The 15,317-nt window shown below is 51.9% G+C and overlaps 1 protein-coding gene across 4 annotated transcripts in view; it reads left to right on the plus strand.

The window, feature by feature from the left end:
- MYO18B (myosin XVIIIB) overlaps positions 1-15,317 on the plus strand; it is a 224,209-nt gene that overhangs the window by 164,034 nt on the left and 44,858 nt on the right. The gene's annotated exons all lie outside the window — the stretch shown is intronic.

The following is a 15,317-nucleotide window of genomic DNA, read 5'->3' on the forward strand; positions in this document are numbered from 1 at the left end:
TGAGGCTCAACAGCCCTAAGACTCCAGGTTTTCGCCTTCGGGACCCAGGAGGCATCTGGCTCCCCCGTTGCCCCCCACCATGGAGCCTTCACTGAGACAGCCCACACCATTTCAGCACTCGGCCCAGAGGCCTCTAAGTCCCGGTCATTAGCTACCTTCCAGACCTCTCCACTCTGGTTTTGTGACAGGCCTCACCAAATTGTCCTACAGCCAGTATATGTCTCTGGCCACTGCCTGCTATGGCCATTGTCATTCCCATCAGCTTTGCCCTTGACAAGCCAGCAGGTGAGGCTCTGCACAGAGGGGAGGTCACCGAAGTCCAGGCCTTATGACTGGCAGCTCCTCCACCACATGGCCCTGGGAGGGAAAGGCTCTTCTGTCCCATCGACAGGGTAACTTCCCCATTAACCTGGGCTACTTCCAAGGCAGCCGGGCTTCCTGCCTGCCAGCTGTGGCCTGGAGCGAAAGAACATCCCCAGCCGTTCTCCTTGGACATCTTCTTTAACTGGCCAGACACCCAGGCCTTCTGGTCAGATTAAAACGGGTTGGTTTTGCACGGAGGGAAGGAAGGCTCTGGTCCTCCCCTCCATGCACAGTGTCTGTATCCCCAGTTTCTACTGTGGTCCGAGCCTTGTGCCACATGTTGTGCATCCAGGGAGACCCAGATCTTCCCTTGCCCTCAGGTTGCTCCCATTGAATGGAAAGATATGGCGAAGGCCATTGCCTGTGTATTTGATGCACTCCTGTGGAAGGGCTGCTCAGAGCTTTCACCGGTGATGCAAGGTGTCATTTCAGGGACCTTGCCCCCATCACCACCATAGATCATTTGTCTGGGTAGAGCATTGCCCTCTCCATTTTCCATGTATGAAATTCAAATCTCCCCGGGGAGAACAGAATGATCTTCTAATTCCCTAGTCCGAGCATCCATCCCTCCCCCCCCCCTTCCTTCCTTTCTTCCTTCCATCCTTCCATCCTTCCTTCCCTGGACAAATATTTATTGAGTCGCTCTGCGGTCTGGCCCTCTGCAGATGCTGCCTTCCTTCATTCACGTCAGCCCGGCGGGTGGAGAACGTGCAGGCTGGCATTCGGTGGGGGGCCTGGTCCCGGGCTGCAGAGCGGGGGTTGGCAGCCCTGTGTGTCCCGCTCTAGATTTATCCCTGAGTCCCCAGTTCTGCCCTTTCAACCCATCGCTGCTGAGAAAACAGCCTCTGCTGTGGGTGACAAAAAAAGGGGGGCCTTGCAGTCTGGGCCCTGGCGAGAGGCAAGAAGGCTGTTGGTGGATCGTCCCTCCAGGTTCCTTTCCGCCTGTCCCCGGCCTCCACTGTTCGTCACCGTTGGTGTTGGTTTAAAGGCGGAGAGTTGTTCTGTGTGCATGATTGATGCCCTTCGCCGGTGCCCTGGCATGTCCCGATCAGGATCAATTATCCCGCCAGCAGAACTTCTCTTCCCAGAAAAAAGAAAAATGAGGTTTTGCCATTAATTTTAGTAAATGTACTATTCCTGGCGACTCCAGGAGCCATTATGGTGGAAAGAATCTTCTGGCCTCTAAATCATTCAAGTCCCTTTGTCACTGGGGCGCTTAGAGGGCGCATCTGCAGATTTTTCTCCTGCTGGTTTTCAATCGCTACAGAGCCCAGTAGACACCGCCTTGGCCCCGGGGTGGCCAGGGGAGGTCAAGGGCAGCTGGGGGAGCCTGAGGCAACAGGAAAGCCTGCCCTCTGCCTGCTTTTGGCCTGTGCACCTGTTTCGGAGGCCGCACCCCTTGGGTTTACCCTTCATCACCTTGGCCCGACTGTCTCATGTCAACATTTTTCTGAGCCAGGTGTTTTTTTATAAGCTTCCCGGGTCTTGAAAAACTATGATGGTGCTTCTGCTCACTCTTAGAGTGATCCAAGCCAGAAATAGCAGTGATCTGTTGCTCCATGGCTCATACCATTAATAGTCAGGCCTGTGGATTTTACCCTATTTAGGTATTTTTCAAATCCATCCCCTCCTGTCCCATCCCTGCCCTCTGGTCTAGGCCTCTAGAGTTACCTTCTCACCTGTATCACCACTCGCCCTCCATCCTCGCTCCTCCCTGCCGAAGATCTTTCCAGAAGGGACACACCTCACTGTGTCTGTTCTGCTAAGAAGTCCTCTGCAGCTCCTTACTGCCTTCCCAGCACAGCCCAGGCCTTTCCCAGAGCCTCTGAAATCCAGCCTCTGTAGACATTCCTGCCTTTGACTGCCTCCCCTCACCTTGCGAATTCTGCTCAAGCATGAAAGCAACTGTTCAGGACCCAACCTGGTGTTATTTCCTGACTCGACACCTTTGTTCTCAGGAATCCTGTGCCTGCCTCTCCAATCTTCAAACTCACATCAGAGCTCCCTCCAGGAAGTCCTCACTGTCAGCTGCACCCCGTATTAAGTCAGCCACTTCCCTTGCGCTCCCACCTCCCCGTGTGCTCACCCCCCCCACCCCCGTGCACGGGTCACCCAGTTAGTGTGCTGTCTTTGCTCTTGTCTCTCTAGACAGAGATCCCCTGAGAGCCAGGCTGCATTTTATTTTGACTCTGGGTCTCTAAGTCAGGGTCAGGCATAAGGCAGGTTCTCGGTAATTGTTTGCTGAATTGTTTCCTTAATGTTGTGAACTTCTGCCTCTCAAGAGAAAAGCTCAAACAGTTTGTCTTAAAAATTGGAACTTTTAGATTGACACACTTCAGTCTGCATCCCGGTCTTGTGCCTGATGACATGAATGGACCAGAGGCTGTGCAGAGAGACACTAGTCATTGAATTTAGGGCCCCACCTGCCATTTCTGTATGACCTCATCCTAACGAATGACATCTGCAAGGACGCTGTTTCCCAAAAGGTCACCTTCTAAGTGTCCAAGTGGCATGGATTTTAGGGGAAGGCTATTCAGCTCACGACAAGATGGCAGGAAGAGCACTGGATCTGGAGCCTGAGACTCTGGGCAGCTAAGTTAATGTGGCAGAACCTCATTTCCCGCTCTGTAAAACAGGCATATAAGGTAGCCAGTCTCCTTGGGTGGTTGCGAGGATTAAATGAGGTGACGTATGCCGACGTGCCAAACGGAGCATACAGTTGGTGCTTCATAGATGCTGCTCTTCCTTTCTTTCTCCTTCTCTGACTTTCTACATATCCTTTCCCTTACGTCTGCCACTTTCACGTCCACATCCCACCCCCTGCCCGTGATGGTTGATACGGTGCTGATCTGTTTACCAGTCACTACGTGTTGGGTTTAAGTGCTTTGCCTGAGCCTCTCATTTAAGCCTCAGCCCTTGAGGGAGCCGCCACTCTTTTGCTGATAAAGAACTTGATAGCTGGAAGGCTGCGGCAACTTCTCCTGAGTCACATTCCCAGCGAGGGGCAGAGTCGGAGCTCGATTCCAGGTCTGGCCAGCTCAGACCCCCTGTGTTACTGATCAGCTTTAGACACAGAGCATCATGCGCTCAAGTACACTTTTTAAAAAGAGAGTCATAAAAATGAGTATTGCTTTTGATTCTGTAATGCGGGGTTTCTCAGCCTTGGCGTTATTAACAGTTTGCACCGATAACCGTCTGCCCTGCCGCTGTCCCGTGCCGTGTAGGGTATCGAGCCGCATCCCTGCTCTCCACCCACCAGGTGCCAGTTACGTGCCCCTCCCCCGCCCAGTTATCACAATCAAAATTATCTCCGGACATCGCCAGGTGTTCCTGGGAGCAAAATCACCCCAGGTTAAGAATCACTGCTCCAATGTCCCCCAAACGATGACCCTTTAAGGTGACACCCATGGTATTCCCCACTCTACAGCTGGTCAAACTGAGGCTCAGCGGGGCGACTGGCTATGCCCAAAGTCACAGAGAAACTGGAGAGGGGGGCCCGTGTGGAAGGGAGACATTCAGGGAGACAGACGGAGGAGGGGCTCACACACCTGCCCGCAAAGGAGCAGGACCGTAGAAGTTCCAGCCAAACTCAGTCCCAACCTCCCGCGGCCCCGCAGGTGGGTTCACAGCAGAATCTAATTCTGAGTGGGATTGAAGGCCTTGCTGCAGACTGTGTACTTTTAATAATGTTTAAATAAAACATGGGGGCGCGGGTGTGATCTCCCCCCTGAGCCTGGCTCGCCGGCCGCCCGGGCACGGTCATCAATAGTTAATAGGCAACCACTTACGGCTGTACTTCAGTTAAGCCCAGCATCCATTATACATGATCCGTGAATTATTTATTTGCTGTTACTTTGGGGTATGTTTTCTGCCTTCTGGGGGAAAGCGACGAGAAAAAGTGTGAGGCCTAAAACAGATGAGGGGCCAGCTGCCGAGGCCTCTGAGGCCTTCTGTGTTAGTGAGTGTCCCTGTGGGGACAGACTCTCCCGCTGATGTGAGTGAGCGCTTACAGTGACTTCGGATCAGAGGGCGCTCTACCTCTGCCAGGCCACCTGGAGAAGAGCATGGGACGGGGGTGTGGTAGTAAGTGGTTTACAGCTGACTGCCCAAGGTCATGTTACGGGCGGGCATGTGCTTGGATTCTGAGGAATGCGCCCCCCAGGGGTTTTGTTGTGGTCTGTGCGGCCATCGCAGAGAGCGTGCACTTCCACAGACCTGGACGGTGCAGCCTACGACACCCCCGGGCTGCACGACAGAGCCTGTTGCTCCTCGGCTACAAGCCTGTGCGGCGCGTTACTGTCCAAAACCACGCAAGGTTCGATTAAGTATGAGAGGAAACAGTGCGGTTAAGAGACAGTGAACACGAGATTTATGAGGCTGCTACTGGTTTAACACAGCATGCCATTTTACAGCAAACCTTTTTTTAAAAAATAAGTAGAAAGAGTACAGGCTACAATAATGACCAAAAGTCTAGTCTAGTAAATAGTCATTTATTAGTGGTAACAGGTATTATGTGTTGTATGTAATCGATTGTGCTATACTTGTTTACACCAGTATCTCCTCAGACACGTGAATAATGTGTTGCCCTACTGTGTGTAGACTTCTGGGGCAGCACAGGGTGATAGCAGAGTTTCCGCTCCATCGTGATCTCAAGGGACCACTGTCCTCTCTGCGGCTCCTCATTGAGCAGTTGTCCCGCGACTGTGTAGCATGTTGACCCCACAGATGGGAAAGCCGTCACTTCCAAAGCATAGATAATAGCGAAAATGTTAGTAAAATAAGTTGGAAGCAAGGTGTTTGGAGTATGCGTTGCCTTTCATAAGACTTATTGAATCGAAAGTTTACCTTGCTTAATTTTTAAGAATAGTTGTGTTTGTCAACTGCCTCGCAAAATGCCTGAAAACTTAGCAGTCAGCTCTTGCAAGCTGGTGTGAGCCGGTTCCGTCACACCACTGGGGTCACTGCGCCCTGGCCGGGGGGCTGTGGGGGAGTGGAAGGAGCAGGAGTTCCATCACACCACTGGCCTGGCGGCGGGGGGCGGTCACTGCGCCCTGGCCGGGGGGGCTGTGGGGGAGTGGAAGGAGCAGGAGTGTGGAGTCGAGAGGCCCTGCGGTCAAACCACCTGGACTGTCTTTCTTAAACAAAATTACATGGACATCAGAACTTAGTGTTCGTGAGGATGTTCCTTCAACTTGCATGTAAATTGGGTATAATCAAAGCTACTCAAAAAAGCTAAACAGTAATTCATGCAATGGTCTAGCTGTGCTTGTCCCCTAACTCAGGGGTCCCCAACCTCCGGGCTGAGGACCCGTACCAGACTGGGCCTGTTAAGGACCAGGGCTGCACAGCAGGAGGTGAGCTTGGAGGTAATGCATCTGAATCATCCCCAAACCGCCCCCTCCAGCCAACCCCCACCCCCGTCTGTGGAAAAATTGTCTTCCGTGAAATCAGTGCTTGGTGACAAAAGTGTTGGGGACCACTGTCCTAACAGACAAAGGCAGGCTGGATCCTTCATCTCCTCTTGTCTACTTTCTCCTGTCTTTTGAGAATCTGGCCACGTCCGGTAAGGGCCTTCAGAAGCCCAAAACCAGTTCCTGTTTAGTTTTCATGTTTGTTCCGCCTTTTCTCCTTTTGTTTTTAATGCCCCCAAACACCCATGTTCCCCAGCTCTATGTCCAAACACCGCTCCCCCTCACCACCGAGCTGGGGCTTCCACCGGACCTGTGTTAAGGGTTTCATTTTTTAAAAGCTCTCAGTGCTTTCCTCCTGCAAATGGCTCTGAACTTCAGAGCATAAAGATGAATTATTTTGGCTGGGAACCGAAGTATTTAAAAAGGCATTCCAGATGAAGGGCGTGCGGGGCCGTGAGCTGGGTGTAAATAACACCTTTACGGCCCTCCTGACGGGCAGCTAGTTCTCCTAATTACTGCTCTGCTCTCTCAGTGTGATCCGAATGGCCAGCCACATGTACACACTCCCTGGTCACACGCCACTGTCACTCCCCACTCTTCCCTGCCGCCACCTTCTCAGGGAGCTGACGGGACAATGTGGGCATTTTTATCACTCCCCCGATTCCAGGCAGCATGGTGTCCTGTCCGTTTCCCCACAAAGGTTTCTGGACAAACAAAGAAGCAGACAAATGCATAAGCACTCAGTCCCTGGAGGGACTCGGGACCCGGCGCCGCCCACCCCAGACACATTTCCTGAAACAGAACCTTCCCACGCCGTCGGGGTCCCAGACGGTGAATGTGCCCGTCTCGATTCAAGAGGTATTATCCTCTAACGAAATGAGTTCCTTTGCATCTGCCTCTGAGATGAGATATCTCGATAATAAAATCTATTACCAAAAGCTTACCTAGGAATAATTGGGTCTATTACTCCCCGGCTAGCGTCTTGGTTTCTGCACCGAAAACAGGCGCTCTGGTAATTAATCAGAATTCCAAGTCGCTAATACCAACGATGAATAACATGTGGAGTCTCGAGATGGCAAACGGAAAAACAGATGCTAATCTTGTCCCCTGAGACCTCATCAGCTGAACCTTTGTCACTTTAGGCTTCCTGGAAATGAGGGCATCTTGACTCTGCAAAGTTAATTACTCACAAAAAGAAAGTGGGCTGGGGGCGTATTGATTGTCAACGGTCCAGAGAAAACGTAGGGGCCCCGGATCGGACTCTGAGGGTTCTGAATTCATTTAAACTGTAATTTGGTTTGAAGAGTAATTCATCTTTTTTTGGGGGGGGGAGTGGGGGCTGAGAAATAATTCGGGAGAAGGACACCTTTGACCTTGAGGGTAGACCAGGCAGTCAGAAAGAAGACGGTTTTCGCTGAGAGAATACACTGGTGTGGAATTACAGGCACAGGTGGTAGGAAGTTACCGCTCTCGGTTGTGAGCGATAGAAACAGTTCAAACTGGCTTAAGCAAAAGGGAGTTTTTATCTGATAAAAAAGTCAGGTGACCTCCAGTTGCAGGCCCAGGGGAATTCAAGGACTCAGTGGTGTTAACGGGCTGAATCCCGTGTGCTGGGGCCAGCTGGCTCGCCCCTGCTAACTGTGCCCAGCTCTCCCCAACTCTGTGTTCAGTGACCCGTGTTAAAGGTCACGTTGGTAGATTGACACTAGGCATCAAGGGAGAATCTGTGCCGTGGACACTGGCAAGGGCTACCTACCAACCAGGGCGTTTTTCCACTTCCAGAGCCAGAAGGATGCAGGCTCAGGCTGGACAGTTCTGGGGTCCATGCCCAGCCCTGGGTCCAGGGGTAGGGTCTGCCCTGTTCTACGCACACGGATGAAGAATAGGAGAAAGGAGCGTTCCCCTGGGGAAGATTGGAAAGCGGGTGCAAGGAGGGGGCATGACTTCCAGAGAGGCGGTTCTGTCCCGTGGCCACTGCGGAGTCCAGAACCTGCTGTGAAGCCGGGGAACCTGGATTCCAGCCCCGGGTCTGCCCCTAACTGACTGCAAGGCCTTGGGCTTGCCTCTCCCTGTGCCGGGCTCACCTTTTCCATCTGTAAAGTGGACCGGATGATCTCTAAGCCTCTTTCCGCTGAGACACTGGGCACGTCTAGCCCTGGTTGGTCGTGGAGCCGCAAGCTCTGGGGGTGTCTCAAAGGGCCGGTCAGTCAGGGTGGCGGGCTCCTCTGGCGTGAGCGCACCCAAGACCTCTGCATGCAGTCACGGGATCTCAGACCTGAAGGTATGTAAGCTTCACCCTCTGAGCTCCAGCCTCCAACTGGTGGGAATCCCACCTCCGCTTAAGCACCTGCCGAGTTGGAGAAATGACTGCCTCTAGCCAAATCCTTGTAGACGCAGTGCATCCCAGACTGACTCGATACCTGCCCCGCAGCTGGATTACAGACGGGTCACCTCATCTCTGGGGATTTGGTTTCAAAGGGCAGAGAGACACCCCCTTGCTGTCTCACTGAAAGTAGCAAGGAGTTACCCTAAGATTGCCACGTTTTGTTTTATCTTTTTTTAAGTAGCCAAATCCCCTTTGAAATTCATAGCTGATGAAGCTCCAGGCAAGTGGAGGCAGAGTTCTCCATGGGGTCACACCTGCTTTTACCTGGGCCCCAGGGTAACACCGCGAAACCAGTGGTCTAGGCCTCGGGGTGGGGCATCGGCGGACTGCCGTCTGCGGGCCAGACCTGTTGGAACACAGTCGTGATTATTTGTGTATCGTCTATGGCTGCTCTCACACTACAAGGCAGAGATGAGTTGCGACAGAGACCACTTGTCCCATAAAACCTAAAATATTTACTATTTGCCCTTTCATAGAAAAAAAAAAGATTTGCTTATCTCTACCCTAGGACATTGCCTGGCACATATTTTAAAAACCCATACTGAATGAAAAAAAGGGTGACAGATGGGCAAGAACTGGGAGTAAGGAGCCCTGGATGCAAACCCTAGATCCATCGCTGTGTGACTCTGGTCCAGATACTCACCACCTCTGTGTCACTATTTTGTAAAACAGGGGTCATCCTCGCAGCTCCCTCACAACCTTGTGGGGGAAGATTTAATGAGATAAGGGGTTTAAATGCTTATCACAGTGCCTGGTACACAACAAAATTTCTGTCATCTTATTATCATCATTGTCCTAGACCTTGCGGGTTGTTATGACAAACTATTACAGGCCAGTGGCATGTACACAACAGAAATTCAGTGCACACAGTCCTGGAGGCTGGGAAGTTTAAAGTCGAGGCACCTGCACGGTCATGTTTCAGCGGCAGCTCTCTCCCCAGTTCCTAGCTGGTGCCTCCGAGCCGTGTTCTCGGAGGGTAGAAGGGTCTGGGGATCTCTCTGGGCCTCTTCTGTAAGAGCACTGGTCTCGTCTACTAGCCCCCCCACCCCTTACGACCTGATCACCTCCTGAAGCCCCACCTACTAATACCATCGAGTCTCGGAGGTTTGGGTTTCAACATGTTTGGTGGGGGGAACTCAGATCATAGCAAATCATACCAGCACCACCATCATCACCATCATCATCATCATCACCGTTATCACTACCACCACCTTGTCCTCATTGCCATTACCACCATCATCACGGCAATATCACCATTATTGTTCTCATCACCATCATCACCTCCAAGATGACCACCACCTTCATCCCCATCATTATCGCTTCCATGGTGACCACCAGCAGCATCCTTATCCTTACCACTGTCATCATCCTCATCATCACCACCATCCTCATCACTGTTATCTTCATCACCACCACCACCACTGTCATGGTCATCACCATCATTGTCATCATCAGCATGATCTTCACTGCAGCAGTGGGACACAGAGCGGAGAGCATCACGCACAGAGCCCCCGCAAGAGCAGGCAAGCTCTGAATGTCAGAGCAGAAGTCTCAGCCTAGGCCAGTGGTTGGGTCGTTTCCAGTTTGACAGTTGCAGAAACTCTGCCCCTTACGTGCTGCCTCCCACATTATTACCTGTGGGTGCACAGATGAGATGCCTCCTCATTTGTGCTCCGTGCCCGGCATCAGCTTCATTGGAAGTCTGCCCTTTCCCCAGCCTTGCCTTGGCTGCATTCCGAGTAAACGATGTGGAGCGCGTCCTGCTGCAAGTCACCTCTGCCACCCACACAGATAATTAGAATTAACACATTTATTTCTCCAACAGCATTCTCATCCTCTTCCCTAAAAAGTTTTCAGGTGGAAAAAGAAAGGCAAAAACAAGCTGCGTCAGTCCTTGTTTAGGGAATTTGCAGCTGTCTGCAGATGGCACCCAGCCAGCAGGGCAGAGAGCTAGGTTTTCTGTTTGCTTTCGGTGGGGCGGGACGTGGTCAGTGCTGTTGCTGAAGTTTGGGGCCGGAGGTTTAGACACAGAGCAGCCTGCTGGAGAGAGAGAGGCTTATAAAGAAACACTCCGAATCCTCCAGGCTTCTGCTTTTGTGAGCTAATTGCTTGGTGGGAGGGGAGAAAAGAAAGACTGATGTCACTTCTCAGCAAACAAAAGGAAGGGAACTCGGGAAGTTACACGCTTTCCATTTCTTCCTGAGAGCCTGTCACAGCCTCCAGAGGTTGTGCCCAGGTAGCTATTGCCTGGTCTGTGCCAGGGACTTGCAGACGCTTTCTGTAGACATCCAGGGAGTGACCATTCCAGATGTTGTGAGCCGTACCTGCTCTGTCACAACTACTCGACTCTGTCACTGTAGTGCAAGAGCAGCCTTAGGAGATCCATGAACAAACGAGCATGTTGTATTCCAATAAAACTTTATTTGCAAAACTGGACAGTAGGCTGGAGCTCGTCCACGGGCTGTGGTTTGCCAGCTCCTGCTCCAAGCCCTATTAGAAGAAAATGTGGGGTAGGGGACGGACAGCAGAGGTAGCTTTAAATTCTGTGTGTCCTGGGCAAGTTGCCTGTCTTTTCTGAGACTTTCCTCATCCTTAAAATGGGTTATAAGGAGACTAAAGGAGTGTCTTGAACTATTAAATGATAAATAATAACTCGCCCCAGTACCTACTCCCTCACCCCTGCGGAAAAACCATGAGGAAGTGAAACTGATTAAAGAAGCCCAGGTGAGCGCCTTCCTGTTGGCTCCAGCTACAGTGATGCAAATCTTTCTGCAGCTCATTTGAAAGTCTAGCCGCTCTGAGTTTCCCCAGGGGGCAGGGGGTGGTCCTGGTGCAGTCCATTCCCCACCACACCAAGATGCCACCCCAAGGGCAGCCTCCCCCGTGGCCATCAAAGAGGTGCTCTCTTGGCTGCAAAACCCCAAACCAATCAATTCTGTGCCCACCCTTCTGTTGCGAGAGTGAGCAGTTCCCGCTGTGGTCTAATACTGGACCATCGTCAGAGACCATGTTTGCAAGTCAGGCTTGCTGCCTTTTAAACCCAATGATTATGTTTGCATTTCCCCTGGTGTGATTTTCAGTTGGGTCTGAGGGGCGATTCTGACTTTTGTATGTTACTACTCATAGTTCATGTCCCCTTAAATAGAGGAGGGGTAAAGATTGCTCTTCGTGGGAAAAGCGTAAGTAGAACCTTGGTGTGTGAATCTGTGGGTTTATTTACTTATTTTCTGTTACAGACGTTAGCTGCAGGTGCACTTTAAGTTGGCTTGTGTGTAGTTTGTATTCACTTATTGTTAGTATTGCTGCTGTTAGTGTTACTACTTATATAACAGCCAATCGTTTATGCCAGGTCTAAGCAGGCTTTGGGCCTTACGTCATTTAATTCTCCCAAATGCCCTGTGACCAACCACCTTGCTTTTCTCGGTGGTATTCGCAGACCAGTGGTCCTGGCTGCAGCAATGCAGAATTTTAGGCCCTGTCCGAGCCCTCTGAGTCATGACCTGCTTTTTAACAAGATCCACCCGAGGGTGACGCGTCTGCACATGGGGAGCCCTACTGTGGATTCTTCATCATGACTGTGTTACAGGTGGGGACACGGGGGCTTGGAGAGGTCCGAGACAGGACTCTGCCCCATGTAGACCCGAACCTCACTACCCGGTGAGCTCACGGGCCCTGCTTCTGTGTTGGTGATTTGGTGACTTTGTTTCCCACGCCCATCCCCCCCACCGGTACACCAGCTACTTCCTGTTGGTAGGCAACGCCTCCTTCTTGGCCCTTCCAGTGCCGAGCTTAAAAATTAACCCTGCACCCAGTAGGCATTCACTTATCTGCTGACTCCCAGAAACATTTGCATATGCAAAATAGAGAGCCTGATATTAAAAAGGGGGGCGGGCAGTGCTAGCTGTCAGTGGCAATCGCTGGAATTTCCTGGGCAGATCTGAGTCTTTGAGTCTGGTGCTTTGAGTCTTTCAACTATAGGATGATAATACCTCTTCAATGTAAGAACCATAGATCCTTGGACACAGAAGCCCAGAACCCAAGAGCTTTGCAAACTTGGAGTTGCTCCCGTGTTCTCCCCTGGAGGGATGGTTTCAGCAGACAGGACGGGTGAAACACAGCGACTTCCCAGATATTTAGGTTACTTTCTACCTCACGGCAGCATGCACGCGTCCCCCAGAGTGGTGGTGCTGCTGTCCACTGTGGTAGCCACCAACCTCACGGGGCCAGGCGGATTCACATCAAGCAAATGCATCCAATTAGACGACAGTTGCTCAGTTGCCTTGGCCACGTATCAAGTACTCAGTAACCACACGGGGACAGCAGGCCTCGTTTCAGGCAGGCTGCATCGTTTCGGTGTATTCCAGACTCTTCCCCTTGGCTTCCGTTTTGTTCCCCGTTCTCCCCCAGACTGCCCCCTAGGGTGGGGCTGGCCAGGCCATATGCCACATCATTTCCAATTCCTTTTTAGGCACATGCGGTTTGTCTCCTCCTGTCAGTGCCTCCAGGGGGGAAATGGTTTGGGAGCAGCCGAGCATAGCGCCTGCTCAGTGCAGCTTCCCTTGGGCCCTCGGAGCCTTGAGATGAAAGCCCATTTCATGCCTTGGGCCGCCCTCATCTTGGGATGGCGAGGATACAAACGTTACCATCTACTCTCCGTATTTTATTATTTTTTATTACCTGGTACCCCCGACCTGCCTTTTTTGAAAAGTGAATCTAGCAGCACAGCTCTTTCACATGCGACAATTACCGTTCACGCCTTTCTTCCCGCCAGCGCAGCAGGGCCTCCTGATGGTCAGCATTTAGACCCGCGGGACCTGAGTTTGCAAGGGTCGCCTCTTAGAACTGTGGCGCAGGAAATCGTAGAATCTTCAAGCCCCAAAATCTCAGGTCTTGTAGCATCTTGCAACACGAGACATACATAATATTAAAATCTTTCTAGGCCAAACCATACAAATTTGCCAGTTGCATAGTTTGGAGACGGAATATGGTTGAGTTCATGTGGTTCAACCTAATAGAAGTGTGGGTGTTGGCGTCCATACATCCTTGGAACTGTTAGCTCCTCGTGCTACAGAATGTTAGAGCCTTAGAATTTTAGAACAGGGGCCAGTGAACCTGTCTCCCTCCCCCTCCTCCCTCTTCTTTATTCTTTCTTCCTTCCTCCTCCTCCGCCTCCTGTTCTTCCTCCTCCTTCTCCTTCGCCAAGGGACAGATAGTAAATGCAGGGTGCGGCAAAAGTAGGTTTACAGTTGTTCATATGGAAAATAATACAATAATGAATAAGTAATATGGTACAAGAATAAATTGTGTTTTGCATACTCACAACTGTAAACCTACTTTTTCCACACCTTGTATTTTCAGCTTTGTGGACCACAGAATCTCTCCGTCTCAACCTCTGGACTCTGAAAGCAGCCATAGACAATAATACATAGATGAGTGAACGTAGTTGGTTTCAATAAAACTTTATTTACAAATGCAGGCACAGGCCAGATTTGGCCTGCGCGCCATGGCCTGCTGCCCTGCCTTGGAACAGAAAAGCTGAAAGGGCTTCATCATCAAGTACCGTTTGCACAGGAAACTCACAGATGTGCGCCCAGGGATCCCCAAGGGCATTCAAACATGGAGCCTTTTGGAGAACAGTTTTGCCTGGTGCAGACCACTGTCTGTCCCAGGACAGCCTCTGCCCCCCCACCCCCAGAGGTAATTCCGGGAAGAAAGGGCTTCTGGGGGCTGTTGCTAACATGCTCCCTGGCCCTGGAGAGAGCCAGAGAGCTTGTCCTTGAACTGAGGAAAAGCAGAGAGAGGCCTTTGGAATCAGCACCTGGCTTCTGGAGTGCTGGTCAGCCCCCGGGAGCCCCGCCCCTCGTCAGAAGCAGGAGAGGACCCGGAGTGCCTGGGAGGCCTGGATCGACAGGCCTGGCGAGCGCCAGAGAGCCCCGGCTACCAGGAGGATCTGATGAGGCCTTGGTCTGAGAGGCGCGCGCCACCCGGCCGTAACCTTGAGATGCGGAGGGAAGAGAGAGAGAGAGCGCACACCGCTTAGCAGTTGTTTTTCTTTCCTGCTGAGAGGATGGATGAATAAATGGGCCATGAGTGGCCAAGTGGCTGATATAATTTTAGACTCCATCAAAAGGAAGATCACAAAAGCATGTGGAGGGAGCTCCCTCGTCTTTATGTCCCGCCGCTGGGAGCCCAGGCTTCCAGCCGTGAGAGTCTGAGTGGCACCTGGGAGGAGGCGGGGGGCAGCCTGGGCACCGACGCATGTCGCCTGTCTGCAGTGTGGCCAGCCCTCGGCCCAGTGCGCTGCACGCACTGCCCGACTAAATCTGCACCTTGGAGGTAGGAGCGAGGTGACTGTTCTAGCTGTTTTACACGTTTTAAAAACAGTGGCGTGACTTGCTCAAGGCTGGACAGCTAGGGCAGATTGGCACCAGGATGCGTCACTAGGTTGTTAGTCACCAGGTTGTTAAAATTCAGATTCCCAGTCGGCAGGTTCGGGACCGGTCCTGAGAGTCTGCGTTTGTAACCGGCAACCAGGCGATGCCCATGGCGCTGGACCAGGGGCCCCTCATGGGGCAGCCGGCTCTGTACATACTGCTTCCCCCTTTCAGACCCCCGAAGTCACAGGGAGGCAGGTTTACGTTTCTAAGATGAAGTCAGGTGGTGAGAAGTGGTTCGTTCAGGGTTCCAATTCACATCTGTCCAGGGTCTCTGTCATTTTAACAATAATGCCTACCACCTACCCTTCTGCCTTTAACTTGACCTCCACGGGGGTCAGTGTTGCTGCTTAGGGGGTATTTTGCAACAGCTGGAGACCTTTTTGATCAGTGTGACTTGGGAACGGCGTGCTGCATGTACCTAGTGGCTAGAGGCCAGGGATGCTGCTAAACATCCTGAAACACACAGGGCTGCCAGCTTCCCCCCCGCCCCCCCGACAAAGAATTATCCGGCCCCAGACGTCCATGGTGCTCAATATTCTTCAGCCCGGAAAATAGAAACCCACCCGAACACCTCTCTGGAGGCCACCCAGTGCCCTTGAATTGGAGGAGCCGGAGAGTGTTTGAAACCCTCCCATTGAAAAGTGGCACAAATAAGTGAGTCCCAGCTACCCAAATGGCCCATTTCCCAGTCAGTCGGTGGTACTTCCCGCTGCCTCAGGA

This window comes from Artibeus jamaicensis, unplaced genomic scaffold, assembly GCF_021234435.1.
Source record: "Artibeus jamaicensis isolate MK-2021 breed Jamaican fruit bat unplaced genomic scaffold, CSHL_Jam_final contig_525, whole genome shotgun sequence".
In the NCBI taxonomy this organism is placed as follows: domain Eukaryota; kingdom Metazoa; phylum Chordata; class Mammalia; order Chiroptera; family Phyllostomidae; genus Artibeus; species Artibeus jamaicensis.